Source organism: Aegilops tauschii, chromosome 3 (genome assembly GCF_002575655.3).
Source record: "Aegilops tauschii subsp. strangulata cultivar AL8/78 chromosome 3, Aet v6.0, whole genome shotgun sequence".
In the NCBI taxonomy this organism is placed as follows: Eukaryota; Viridiplantae; Streptophyta; class Magnoliopsida; order Poales; family Poaceae; genus Aegilops; species Aegilops tauschii.
Window position 1 is genome coordinate 624,247,735 of NC_053037.3, and position 12,827 is coordinate 624,260,561.

Here is a 12,827-nt window from a genome sequence, read left to right on the forward strand (position 1 = left end):
GCTCACAAATCACCTTGGCGGACGGCGGCCGGCGGCGACCGGGGAGGAGAGGAGCAAATGGGAGGGGAGCGAGCGAGCGTGGGAGCAGAGAGAGCGAGCGTGAGAGCAGAAAGAGCGAGCGAGATGTGGTCGGGCGCGGGCGGTCTGTCTCTGGCGACCCGACCGCGTCTGTCTTAAGCAAACGGCGCCGTCCGCGCGTCCGTTATGCCACGTCAGAGATTTTGGGCCCCACCTGTCGGAAACGCCCTCAACCGCGCCAAATGACAGGTTCAGTGCACTCTGCAAAACTATTACTGAATGTGCGGTGGCTTTTGCAAAAGATTAAGGACCAGGTAGTTTTCTGCAAGAGAAGCCCCAAATGTGGTGGTTTTTTGCAATTCACTCCTGGCGCCCTGTTTGGTGCGGCAAACAACGGTCGGAGCCGATTGAGGGAGCTCGCGCGTGCCGGTCTTGGGGACTCTCGGACCGATTCCCACGGACTGGGGTGTTTTCCGGCCGTGAGGAGACAAGCCGCGGCCATGGCAGAAGCAACAGCTAGTACAATACTGCTTTGACCATGGCAGGCCAGCAAACGACGTGAGCAAACTCATCAGAGACGATTTTTGAACGGTTTAGGATAGTTTAGGGGGTTAAGGAGCAGAAAAAATGATCGGTGAGTTATGTGAATCACCTATTTTCTTCAGGGTAGTTAAATGCTTTTTTAATATATTTTTTATGTGGCAAGTGTCGTTGTGATTTTCTTTTTGAGAAAAAGTGTCGTTGTGATTTAGTTTACATGAGTACATGATGTGGTGATTTTGTTCACACGTTTTCTGGCGCTAATAAGTTGAAATCTGACGTTAGTCCTGGTGAAAACGATTTTTTGGACCAACATAAGTTTAATCCACACCCAAGTAAAGTGAAGTCAAATGGAGAAAAAGGTGGAGGTTATCGTTGAATGGATTAATTTACCGCGTTAAACTATTACTGTCATCAACGGGGCTGGATGTCGACGACATGCATGCTGATTAATTTAATTTCTACTTTTGGCAAACCTATCTCAAAGTCTTTTAGCCTTTCCGGCAGGCGAGGCGATGAATTAAGGGAGTCACGGTGTCGTACGTGTTGATTTAGTGTGAGATGACACGATGATTTAGTTTGACAATGACACTGTGATTTTGTTCACACGCTGTCCGGCGCGAAGCAGAAATTTGACCGGTAGTGTTAGTACGGCGCGACACTGATTTGTTGGCGCAAAAGAAGCTTCGTCCACATCCCAAAAAAGGTTAAAAAACTACTGTACTTAATAAGCTCGATCGTCACGTGCGAAAAGTCCAAAATGTCGTCGAACACGGACGCACACGTACTCCTACGTGCGTTGTCTCTGGCCAGGTGGGGATACAGCTCCGGGCTAGCAGTGCAGGTGGCGTGGTGTGTTGGCGATCGGTCACAGCCGTCGCCGTCCGATGCCGATCGGACTATCAAGATAGCTTCAGACACGCAGTTGGTAATTTGTTGATTAGTGCACGAGCATTGGGCGGTCAATTTAGGCGGGACGGCTTGATTGTCGCTAAGACAACACTTTCTGGAACAAAAATAATTTATTTCACATGCTCTATTAGTCTAGCATTAGACCTTGCTAGTGTGTGCACATGCCGTGTGCTGCTTCTTTTTTTAAGGAGACGGGTGCAGAAAGACCGGAATGACTTCATTGAAATTTGCATTGGAGTATAGTTGAGAAATGGTCCCAAAGAAATGCAAAAATATAACTCAACCCAAAAACTTAGCAAAAAAAGACCCTCACAAGTCTTCAAGCTTCACCACTAGACCAAGATCGCCCCTCGCCAAGGACAAGATCACTTGGGAAGGTGGTCTCGTCGTCGCTCAGTCGTCGACACGACGAAGAAGAAATGGACGCTGAGAAGAAGCCAGACCTGCCTCCCTTTCAGCATCATGGGCAGGAGGAAAAGGGCCGCCCTTCGGCCAGAATAGTAAGCGGCGGAGCAATCTAAGCTACTGTGGGACGTTGATGAGGACGAACACCAGACGAAGCAACAGTAAGTGCTCCAAATCAAGCAACGGAAACCGTCTCCACCGCGCAAAACAAACGGAGAAAGGCAGAAACGAACTCACCAACGTCTCCTCCACCACCTTGGCAGCCAAATAGGAGAGGGCACCTCCATCCTCACCAGATCCAATCGCCCCGCAAGATTATCGAAGGAGCTATTACCAAATAGCCGATCATCGACTTCCACCATGGAAGACGAGCTTGGGGTGGAATTCGTCCATCGGCCACCGCCGTCAAGCACCAGTGTGATGACCAAACTAGGCATCATGCACATGGCTCCCCTACGCTCCTCTTCCGCCTATACTCCTACAATCATCTAGCTCGTATTTTTCTTCCCGACGTCGTCTAGCTCTAACAACAAATCATCATCGTTGTCATCGTATAGCTGCTAATTCACCTCGAGTGGTTGAAGAAGAAAAGAATAGGAGCGTCAAGAACGAAATTGGAGAGCCACCAACGAGCTGAACAAATACATTGCCACTATCACCGGTGCCATCATCATCTGTCTTGAACCAAGCTAAAACCACTTTGAGGGAATTTATTATGTACCCCCTTCATTCCTAAATATAAGTCCTTTTTTAGAGATTTCAATATAGACCACATACGGAGCAAAATGAGTGAATCTACACTCTAAAATATATCTATATACGTCTGTATATAGTCCATGTTGAAATCTCTTAAAGGTCATATGTTTAATATATTTAGAAAATAGAAATGGAGGGAATACGACACACGTTACACCGTGCATCACCCCAAGAATAAAAAACCAACATAATCCCACCGGAGTAATAGATAAGCATAATTCTCTTAGTTTGACGTTTGCTTTATGTGGGCAAATGTCGTATGTATGTGTTGATTTAAGTTGACATGACGGGGTGATTTTGTTCACACGCTGGCCAGCGCTAGTTTTATTTTAAATTTTTTTTGGAGAAAAAGCCCGGCGCTAGCTGAAATGTAACCGGCAGTACTTGCACGGGTGAAAACGCTCTCTTGGCCCAAAAGAAGGTTCATCCACACCCTAAAATAGGTTAAAAAAATTTATAAACCTTGATCGTCACGTGCGAAAGTCAGAGTTTTCTACATCTCGGAGCTAGCTATAGCGTTGCAAGTAAAGTGGTCAAATGGAAAAGGTAAAGTTTGTCATCGAATCAATGAATAAATAATTTACCGGGTGTTGAAGTAATCGACCGGATTACTTTAGCGGATGAGTTTACCATACTTAACTGAACGAGGTATGTCGACCTGTGGGTTAATTAGTTTAGTTAGGGCAGTATCTATTTTTTTTTGCTGATCATCTGACAATGACCTGGATTGGTTCGGGCTCGGATCAGGTACTGGAATTAGATAAGGACGATTGTAATAATCTGCTGATTGAGTAATACAAGGTTTGAATTTCGCACAAAAATATCTATTTTTTTGGCTGGTCATCTGACATAGCACTACAAGAGCGAGCTAAGCCAACGCCAAATTTAGTCTATACAGGTGTGTTGGGTAGGGTGCATGGAGAGTACATGAGAGCAAAAGTTTCTTACCGATCGCAGCCCCGAGCGCTCTCCCAGAAAAGGAAGGAGCCACCCGCGCGCGCGATCAGACAACCAGAAACGGAAAATCAGCCACCCGCGCGCGAAAACAATCACACTCTGCTGTCCCCCGCGTGATTAGGAAGATGCTCTGCCACGTCAGTTCGCATGCATTTATTTGAGTTTCAAAAAATTTAAAAAGTCATAACTTTTGATTCGAGTATCGAAATTCAGATCCGTTTTCACCATTGGGTTTCTTGCGACGAGTTCTTCAAAACTAGATCCCATATGATAGGTTTCGATGAACTTTTTTTTGAGGAACTCTATGTGGTATATAGGCAACTTTAGTGTTATCAGTAAGCAACTCTTCTTGTTTGTCTAATATGACTTCTTATCATCTTGGTTTGTGTAAAAACCAAGCAACTGACCTAACAAACCAAGCATCTGTCCTAGTAAACCAAGCAACTGTCCTAGTAAACCAAGCAACTGTTATAACAAAAACAATCGATTGTCCTAATAAATCAAGCAACTGTCCTAACAAAACTAAGCAACTATCCTAACAAAACCAAGCAACTGTCCTGGCAAATCCATGCAACTACATTATCAAAACACACAATGCATAATGTCTAAGCAAACCAAGCAACTGACCTAACAAAACCAAGCAACCATCTTAACAAAAAACAAACAATTTCAATAACAAAACCAAGCAACTGTCCTGGCAAGTCCATGCAACTATCCTATCAAAAAATATGTTGTCATCATCAAAGTTGGCTGCCGAAGATGCTTAGTTGCCCATATACGGTCAAAAATATTATTTGCCGTGATTTCTAAGTGGTATATGACATACTTGCTTGATAAATTCATTAGTACATATAATTTAATAAAAGTTGCTTATGTTTAAAACTAAAGTTGCCTTGTTTAGGATCAAAGTTGCTTCTTTTTTAAAAATTATCAAAACGTGCTCATATGGGATCTAGTTTTGAAGATCTCGTCGCGAGAAACCTAACGGTGAAAACGGATCTTTGTTTCGACGCTCCGTTGAAAAGTTATTACTTTTAAAAAAATGAAATGGAATAAAGAGTGTGTCAGCACATGCATGCGCGTTAGTATCTCTTCCGTAATTATGGGACGCGGTCCCCTTAGCTGTCGCTATCGTCGCATCTGACGGCTGGAGCGCGTGCGCTCGCACGAGCGAACGAGCGCAGCTGCACGAGTCAGACTTTAGGTATAAATAATGTTCCGTTTTCTTGTAAGCAAACCCGATCGAAGATCGTGTGGTGCCCTGGCTTCGTTATCTCGTTTTCAGCTCGCGTTTCGACCCGCACGCGCGTTTCGTCTTCCCTTTCCGGCAGCAAGCCGGCGGCCCACGTCAAGTCAGCATACTTAACTGAACGGGTATGTCGACCGGTGGGTTAATTAATTATGGCAACCCTATCTCGATCGGTCATGTATTATGTGTCACCGTTCAAGGAAAACAGCTTTTTAAGAATGCCCCAAATAGTTCCCGCATGAAAAAGGAATGCCCTAAATAATTAGTCAATCGAACTTTGGGTCAATCGATTTTGGTTGAAGGAAGAAACAGGCGCAGGGGAGGAAGAAACACGTGGGAGGGGAGGAAGAAGCTTGCTAGGCAGGCTACCCAAGTATCTATCTTAGGGTTCAGGGTGGGGGCGGTGGTGGTGCTCCGCCGGAGAAAAAGCTCGGTGCGGAGGGGCCTAGAGGGATGGCCGGGGCGGCGGAAGACCGGCGGTGGGGGGTGGTTTAGGGGAGGGCGGGGAGGCGGGGCGGTCGGGGCGGTCGCGGGAGCGCCGCCGGCCGCGGGCGGCGGGGGCCAGCGGTTTGGGCTGGGGTGGATCGGCGGGTGAGAGAGAGAGGGGAAGAAGATCTGTTGGAGATTGAAGATGACCAATGTCCATTGGATCTTCATCGAACGGTTGATACAGGAGAAGGAGGATCGAACTGAACCGTTTTCTGTTTTTCAGTCGATTGACGTGTAGCCTGTCCCTTAGTCAATTCGCTCAAATCGCCTAAATAAACGGCCACCAATTCAGCTAAGCGCGGTGGACTGATCAACACGGGCGGGAGAAAAGAAGAATCACGGACGAACAACAACAAGCACGCGCGCACACGTCGTTGGTCGCTGGCCTGACGGAGTCACGAACAAATGTGTATATTTATCATGTTTTGATATTTATCATGTTAAGAGGGAGGCAAATATAGCAGCTCACAAAGTTGCCAAATTTGCTTCTGAATCAAATCCGGAGTGTGCCTGGATACACCAGGTGCCGGACAGCATCCTTCTGTGTACTAGACAAGATTGTAATCATGTTACTAGTTAATGATGAAGCTCTTGTTTGAATCAAAAAAAAAGTGTATATTACATGGACCGAATTGGCTGCATGCCTATGGATTCATTCATTGGTGTGAATCCGGCCGGGCCGGGCTGGTTCCTGGATGCATCAGACCATAGCACATGAGCTCGTGAGCCTTTGACTGCACACCGGCTGGCTGCCCAGCCACAAAGTGTAACCGGTTGACAGCAAGCTATGTACGCCGGCGTCCGTTGAGAGAGGGCAAAAGGGCGGCAGCTATCCAGAGAAAGGCCAACAGCAACAAGCAAATGTCAACTGGATGCGCCGGATCCATCACATGCCGGATGGACACTGGCAGCATGTAGCCAATTTAGTCTGAACCGGGCACCGACCATGGAAATGCGTTCAGTGTATTGATATCTACCGCATCTTAAACAGCCAGCCAGGGCAGTGATCTATCTACAGCAGCAGTAGTTCTGCCACGTCAGCACAGAAAAGGAATCTGTGCTAGTTGGGCATTGTCAATCGGTCTGAAACGGCCGTGGTGGATGCCTCGTGGCTCCATGTATTGCAACAACTTGTGGCTGTCAGTATTTACTGCCGTCGCTGTACCACTATGCAGTGGCGGAGCTACAAAGAAAGAGTTGGGCGGGCCAGCCCAATGGAGAATACATTTTTTTTTCAAAATATATGAACCATAGTACTTCAATACTACAGTATTAGGCATTAGTCGATGCCAATTATCCTGAAAACCATCACAATTCTGAGCCATCTCATCTTTTGCAAACGAAACCAATTCTTTGCTGATTGGGTTTGGCCATGGCCAGTTATTTAGTACCTAAATTACAGTCCGTAAAACTTTGCAAACAATTGAATAATCCATGTTACCTAATTGATAATTGTGATGATGTTGTGAACTACAATTAGGAGAAAGAAATGAAACTATTATGTGCAATGGTGCTGCTGCGCTGTGGCTTGGCTGAATCTAGAGCGTCCTGGCGTGGCTGAATTGAAAATGGACGTACGCCATGCAGTGCTGGATGTGAACCGTGCTGGTCTGCTCTGCTCGTGGACTGGACTGCAGTGGGCTGGGCATTCCGGCTTTGAATAGCAAGTCTGACATGCATATTCACACCGGTAAATTTGACAATTTTGACCTATTGACAAAATCAATTCACAAACTGAACTGCCCGTAAAACTATTTCACACCCCGACCCTTTTGTGTAGCGCCCGCCACGCCGGCGCCACACCCTACGGTGCAGCGCCTAGCTCTGGGGCGTTGCACCTCTGTCCACCGTGGCAGCCCATGGGCCCGAACCCAGCAGTGCAACGCCTCCGAGCTAGGCGCCGCACAGTTGCACATTGACTTAGATGCAACCGCGCCAACCCTCTCCTCCCCCACCCACCCCATTGCCAGTTACAGAACAAACAGGGCGGCGGCCCTCTCCACTCCCCCTCTCAATCCCCTCTCCCAAATCTTTCCGATCCGACGATTTGGTCCGTGCATTTCTTCACCAATCCATCGTAGAAGGTACTCTCCCCCGATCCCCTTCTTTCTATCCATAGAAAATATGATATTTTGAAGATTTGGGGAACCCTTGTTTGAATCTTGCATGTATTAGATTTGGGGAACTTTTGTTTGAATCTTGCATATATTAGATTTGGGGAACCCTTGTTAGATTAGAATGTGGTTTGGATAGATAGGTTGACATGTTATTTATGTAGTTTGGATACATAGATTGACATGTTATTTCTATGGAAAAGTTATTTGTATGAAGTAGGCCTAAGTTTAGTTTTGGATACATATGCTTTGAATTATACTCGCATTGAGAAAAATGCTTTGGATACATATGCTTTGAATCTTGCATGTAGTAGGCCGACTTTAGTTTTTTTGAATTGAAAAGATAATCGTGTTGACAAGAATGGTTTGTTGAAATTGTTAGGATGGTTTGGCTTCTCGATGATCATTGGGACAAACAACACCGGTCGTACGCTATGTCGGTGGAGCAGCGGGTAATACTGAAAGTGGCCGGTGTTATGAATTTCGTATTTTTTTCAAACACAAATGCCCATATGTAATGTTATGATTTGTTTGTTTGTAGGAGCTTGCACCTCTGAAGCTTCGGTCTCACGGGATCAGCCTTGGAGGGATGCGCTATGATGAGCGGTACACACCGTATGTAAGGGAGGCAGGACTTCTCCCTTTCATTCAGTTGGTCCGCCGGTCGACGCCACCCAACAATGCTGCAGCACTCACCGCGCTTATTGATCATTGGAGGCCGGAGACACACACTTTCCATCTTCAGACCGGAGAGATGACCGTGACGCTGCAGGATATTGCTATGATCACCGGTCTTCCTATCGATGGCAATCCTTTATGTATGAACACCGATTCTGATGGGTGGCGCGCGCAGATGTTTGCCCTTATCGGTATGGTTCCTCCGGAGCCTCGGGAACCAGAAGCAGAAGATAAGAAGAAGGAAAGAGTCGCAGCGGGCGCTACTTTCACGTGGATATCATCGAACTTCTGTCATTGCCCTGAGGATGCTAATGAGGACATGGTGAAGACATATGCTCGTGCCTACATGTGGTACGTGATATCCAGGACTATGTTTGCTGATGGCACAGGCAAGAATGCTCCATGGATGTGGCTGAAGGCGTTGACCGTCTTCGATAGCAAATGGAGTTGGGGTTCGGCGACACTGGCTTACTTGTATCGACAGGTATGAAGTTGTTTCCTTTTCACTTCATTGATACATTATCAATGCGCTCTTGCGGCAAATTTGACCATGTTCTCTGTTATGTGCAGTTGGACGAAGCCTGTTGTAGACACACTGGAGGTATTGGTGGTTGTCTGCTCGCACTTTCCATATGGAGCTGGGAGCGTTTGCCGGTTGCACGACCGAAGACCGTGAAGTACGAGGATTGGGACGACAAAGATGACCCACTACGGCTCCCCACTTGGGCTTACAAGTGGGATGTGTTAAATGAGACGACAGATGATCCCTCGGTAATGTACAAGTTGTACAAGAGCGAGCTGGACGCGATCACGCCTGAGCAGGTGAACCGACATTGCATAAGTGATTATCATGCTTGTATCGTAACTCGATATCAATTTTGCATTCAATCCCATTTTGCAGGTGGAATGGGAGCCGTATGGAAAAGGAGAGAGTTTTGGTAACCCTATGGAGTTCAGACTGAATCCGATGTGCACTAGGGATAGGGATCTCTGGCATATGCGGTGCCCACTGATATGCAACTGGGCGGTTGAGCTTCACCTGCCACATCGGGTGTTCCGCCAGTTTGGTTTGTTCCAGCCACACCTGCCGGAGTGGGAGGACACGGACAAGTTGCTACACGCGTAAGATATAATTAACCTTGAGCACTTAGCAGCTTCTCGACGGTTTCGATGATGCTAATATTCTGTTTCTAACTTGTAGGTTGGATAGGAAAAAGCAGCGGAAGATCAAGGATTGGGCCAACCATCACAGGAAGTATGTCATGCAGTTCGCTCTTAGTGTGGAGCAAGCAAGGGTTGGAAAACGAGCCCAGCTTCGTGAGCACTGCCCGATCGCGTTCAACAACTATCTCGCATGGTTTCTTGCAAGTACCCGCGTGGATGTATGCCAGCCGGCGTATGCTGAGGAGATTCTGGAAGAACCCACCGTTTTTGATGAGGTAGCCCAGCACCAGTAAAACGCATTAGTCAGGAAAGGCAACTCAGTGATCCCTTCAGCTCCAATGATGAACTTTGTGGTTAGCCCTTTTTGCTTTTCCATTCGCAATATTAACATCTATCGCTTGCCTAACACTTTGGTACCGTTTCTGTTCATAGCGTGCCCAGATCAAGAAAGCAGCTGATGAGACCGAGACTATTCTGGAAACAACCCCGGCTGACAAAAGCGATGGGGAAGGTGCACTTCGAGCATTCATTAAGGTTCACATCTCCTTCAAACTAGCACTTAACATTTGTTGGTACGTTCCATCTCTCATTCACTTGTACATGTTGCAGCGCCAGGGCCAAAAGTTAAGGCGGCTATCAAACCTTTTCGGTTGTCGTGACCCCGAGTATGTATCACCAGAACGGTCTAGGTCGACGACACCATCAGATCCCGCTTTGGGGCAGAGCCATGGTGAACCTTTTGAGGATGAGGATGTGGGTGTGGTCACCCAAGAGGTATGTCATGACGATATATATCCATTTGTTGATGCATTGCTAACTATATCCTCACACACGGTCTTTCCATATCTTTTGTTGATGCATAGGTTGCTGATGATATGACCTTGGGGACGTACCAGGCTCGGTCTGCATACGAGTTGAAGCCTAGGAAGGGAATCAACAAGTACACACCTGAAGACTTCACCCAAAGAGGCCAAAGAGGCAAAAGGACGGTCGGCACCTCGCGGATGGCGGCTTTGGATGACTATTTGGATGACGATGTCGAACCGGAGCTGGAGCCGGAGCCGGAGCGGGTTCCTCTTCCTAGGAAGGTGAAGAAGATAAGCGTCAAGAGGGGGGGAGGAGCCAGCAAGCGTGGAAAGCACTAGTCATCGTCATTTTTTTTATAATGTTGAACTTAGAGTGGCATTTGTTATGTCGTTGAACTTGGAGTGGTCGTACCTGTAATGTGGAATTTGTTATGTCGTTGAACTCGGAGTGGTGGTAGCTCTATGTTAAACTTGAACTTATTGTGATGGTCCTTTCTAAGAAATGATGTCTGTGGTGAACCCTTTTTGAACCTTAATGTTTCTTATACGAATTGTTGAACTGTGGCTGAAAATGACCCAGTAGAGGGGGGGAGGAGGCACAGAAGGTAGGCCTCCAGTTTGAGGCAAAAAAATTGCTAAGTGTTTGTGCAGCGCCTAGCTAGGGGGCGCCACACTATACGGTGCAACGCCTAGCCCGCAGGCGCTGCACTGTATAGTATGGCGCCTCCAAGCTAGGCGTTGCACAGGTCTATAACTTGCCAAACCTTCTGTTGCTCTCTGGATAGCTACAGACCTGTGCAGCGCCTAGCTTGGAGGCGCCACACTCTACAGTGCAGCGCCTGCGTGCTAGGCGTTGCACTGTAGAGTGTGGCGCCTCCAGGCTAGGCGCTGCATAGGTCTGTAGCTATCCAGAGAGCCACAGAAGGTAGGCCTCCAGTTTGAGGCAAAAAATTCGCTAAGTGTTTGTGCAGCGCCTAGGCTGGAGGCGCCGCACTATACTGTGCAACGCCTAGCTCGCAGGCGCTGCACTATAGAGTGTGGCGCCTCCAAGCTAGGCGCTGCACAGGTCTGTAACTTGCCAAACCTTCTGTTGCTCTCTGGATAGCTATAGACCTGTGCAGCGCCTAGCTTGGAGGCGCCACACACTACACTGCAGCGCCTGCGAGGTAGGCGTTGCACTGTACAGTGTGGCGCCTTCAGTCTAGGCGCTGCACAGGTCTGTAGCTATCCAGAGAGCCACAGAAGGTAGGCCTCCAGTTTGAGGGAAAAAATTCGCTAAGTGTTTGTGCAGCGCCTAGCCTGGAGGCGCCACACTCTACAGTGCAGCGCCTGCACAGGTCTGTAACTTGCCATACTTTCTGTTGCTCTATGGATAGCTACAGACATGTGCAGCGCCTAGCCTGGAGGCGCCGCACTGTACAGTGCAGCGCCTGCGAGCTAGGCGTTGCACTGTAGAGTGTGGCGCCTCCAGCCTAGGCGCTGCACAGGTCTGTAGCTATCCAGAGAGCCACAGATGTAGATTGCAGCGCCCAGATGTGAAGTAGCAAGCAAACACATAGCAAGCAAATGATACGTAGCAAGCAAACAACTGTGAAAAGAACATATGCACGAAGTACTTCACAACACATAGTTGTTCATAACACATAGTACTTCACGACACATAGTAGTTCTTACAACCAAATCAAGGAGGAGACATAGTAGTTCACCGCACATAGTAGTTCTTACAACCAAATCGAGGAGGAGACATAGTAGTTCACGGCACATAGTAGTTGACAACCAAATCGAAGAGGAGACATAGTAGTTCACAACCAAATCGAAGAGGATGACATAGCTCTATTGCGTAGAGCAAGGCCCCTTTCCCTTCTTCTTCTTCCTCTCTTCTTCCTCTTCCTCCTCCCTTTTTCTTATGAGGTGAGCCTCCTTAACCACCCTCTCCATGAATATCTGCTTCTTCCTCTCTTCTTTTTCAGCTGCAATTGCCCAAAGCTTCATGGTTCTTTCTTCAAAATCCTGTTGACGCTTCTTCTGTGCCTCCTCAACTTTCCTCATCAACGTTTGCTCCCTAGCGCGCATCGCATTTGCCGCAGTCTGTTTTCGCTTCCTCTCCTTCTCAAGCTCCTCTTCCTTCTTCTTCTTTAGCTTGGCTGCATCCTCCTCTCTAAGCTTCTTCGCAGCCTTCTCCCACCATCCCGCCATCTCATCTTCGCCATCCTCCTTCATCGTTGGTTTGTTGGGTTGGGAAGCCGCCATACCTACAATGAGTGAAACATAATGGTTAGTAAGGATAAGAACAAATGGAAGCACATATGAAAAAGAAGAACATATGAAAAAACAAGAACATATAATACATTATAGTTAGTGAGGAACATACGGAAACGGTCCATCTAGGTATCCAAACATTCCTCTATAACGAACTTGCGCTTGTCCATCACCACGGCCAAGTCCACCACCAAGGCCAAGACCATCACCAAGGCCGAGACCATCACCACGGCCATTACCACCACGTCGAGCTCTACCACCACCACGGCCTAGACCACCACCACCACCTCTACCACCACCACGGCCTCTTGTAAGTCCAAGTTTCCGACCTCTTTGTTGCCTAGATCCTCTTTGGCTAACACTTGGTTGGCTAGGCACTTGTTGGCTACCACTTGGTTGCCTTGGCACTTGTTGGCTACCACTAGGTTGGCTACCACTTGGTTGGCTTGGCCGGCCTACAATGTTCGAAAGCCCTCACAC

At 47.6% G+C, this 12,827-nt stretch overlaps 1 long non-coding RNA gene across 1 annotated transcript; it reads left to right on the forward strand.

Moving 5' to 3' along the window:
* Positions 1-8,308: 8,308 nt before the first annotated feature.
* Positions 8,309-9,375, forward strand: LOC141021110 (uncharacterized). Its single transcript, XR_012181114.1, has 3 exons — positions 8,309-8,602; positions 8,689-9,240; positions 9,320-9,375. It is a non-coding gene; the product is annotated as an uncharacterized lncRNA (long non-coding RNA).
* Positions 9,376-12,827: the final 3,452 nt, after the last annotated feature.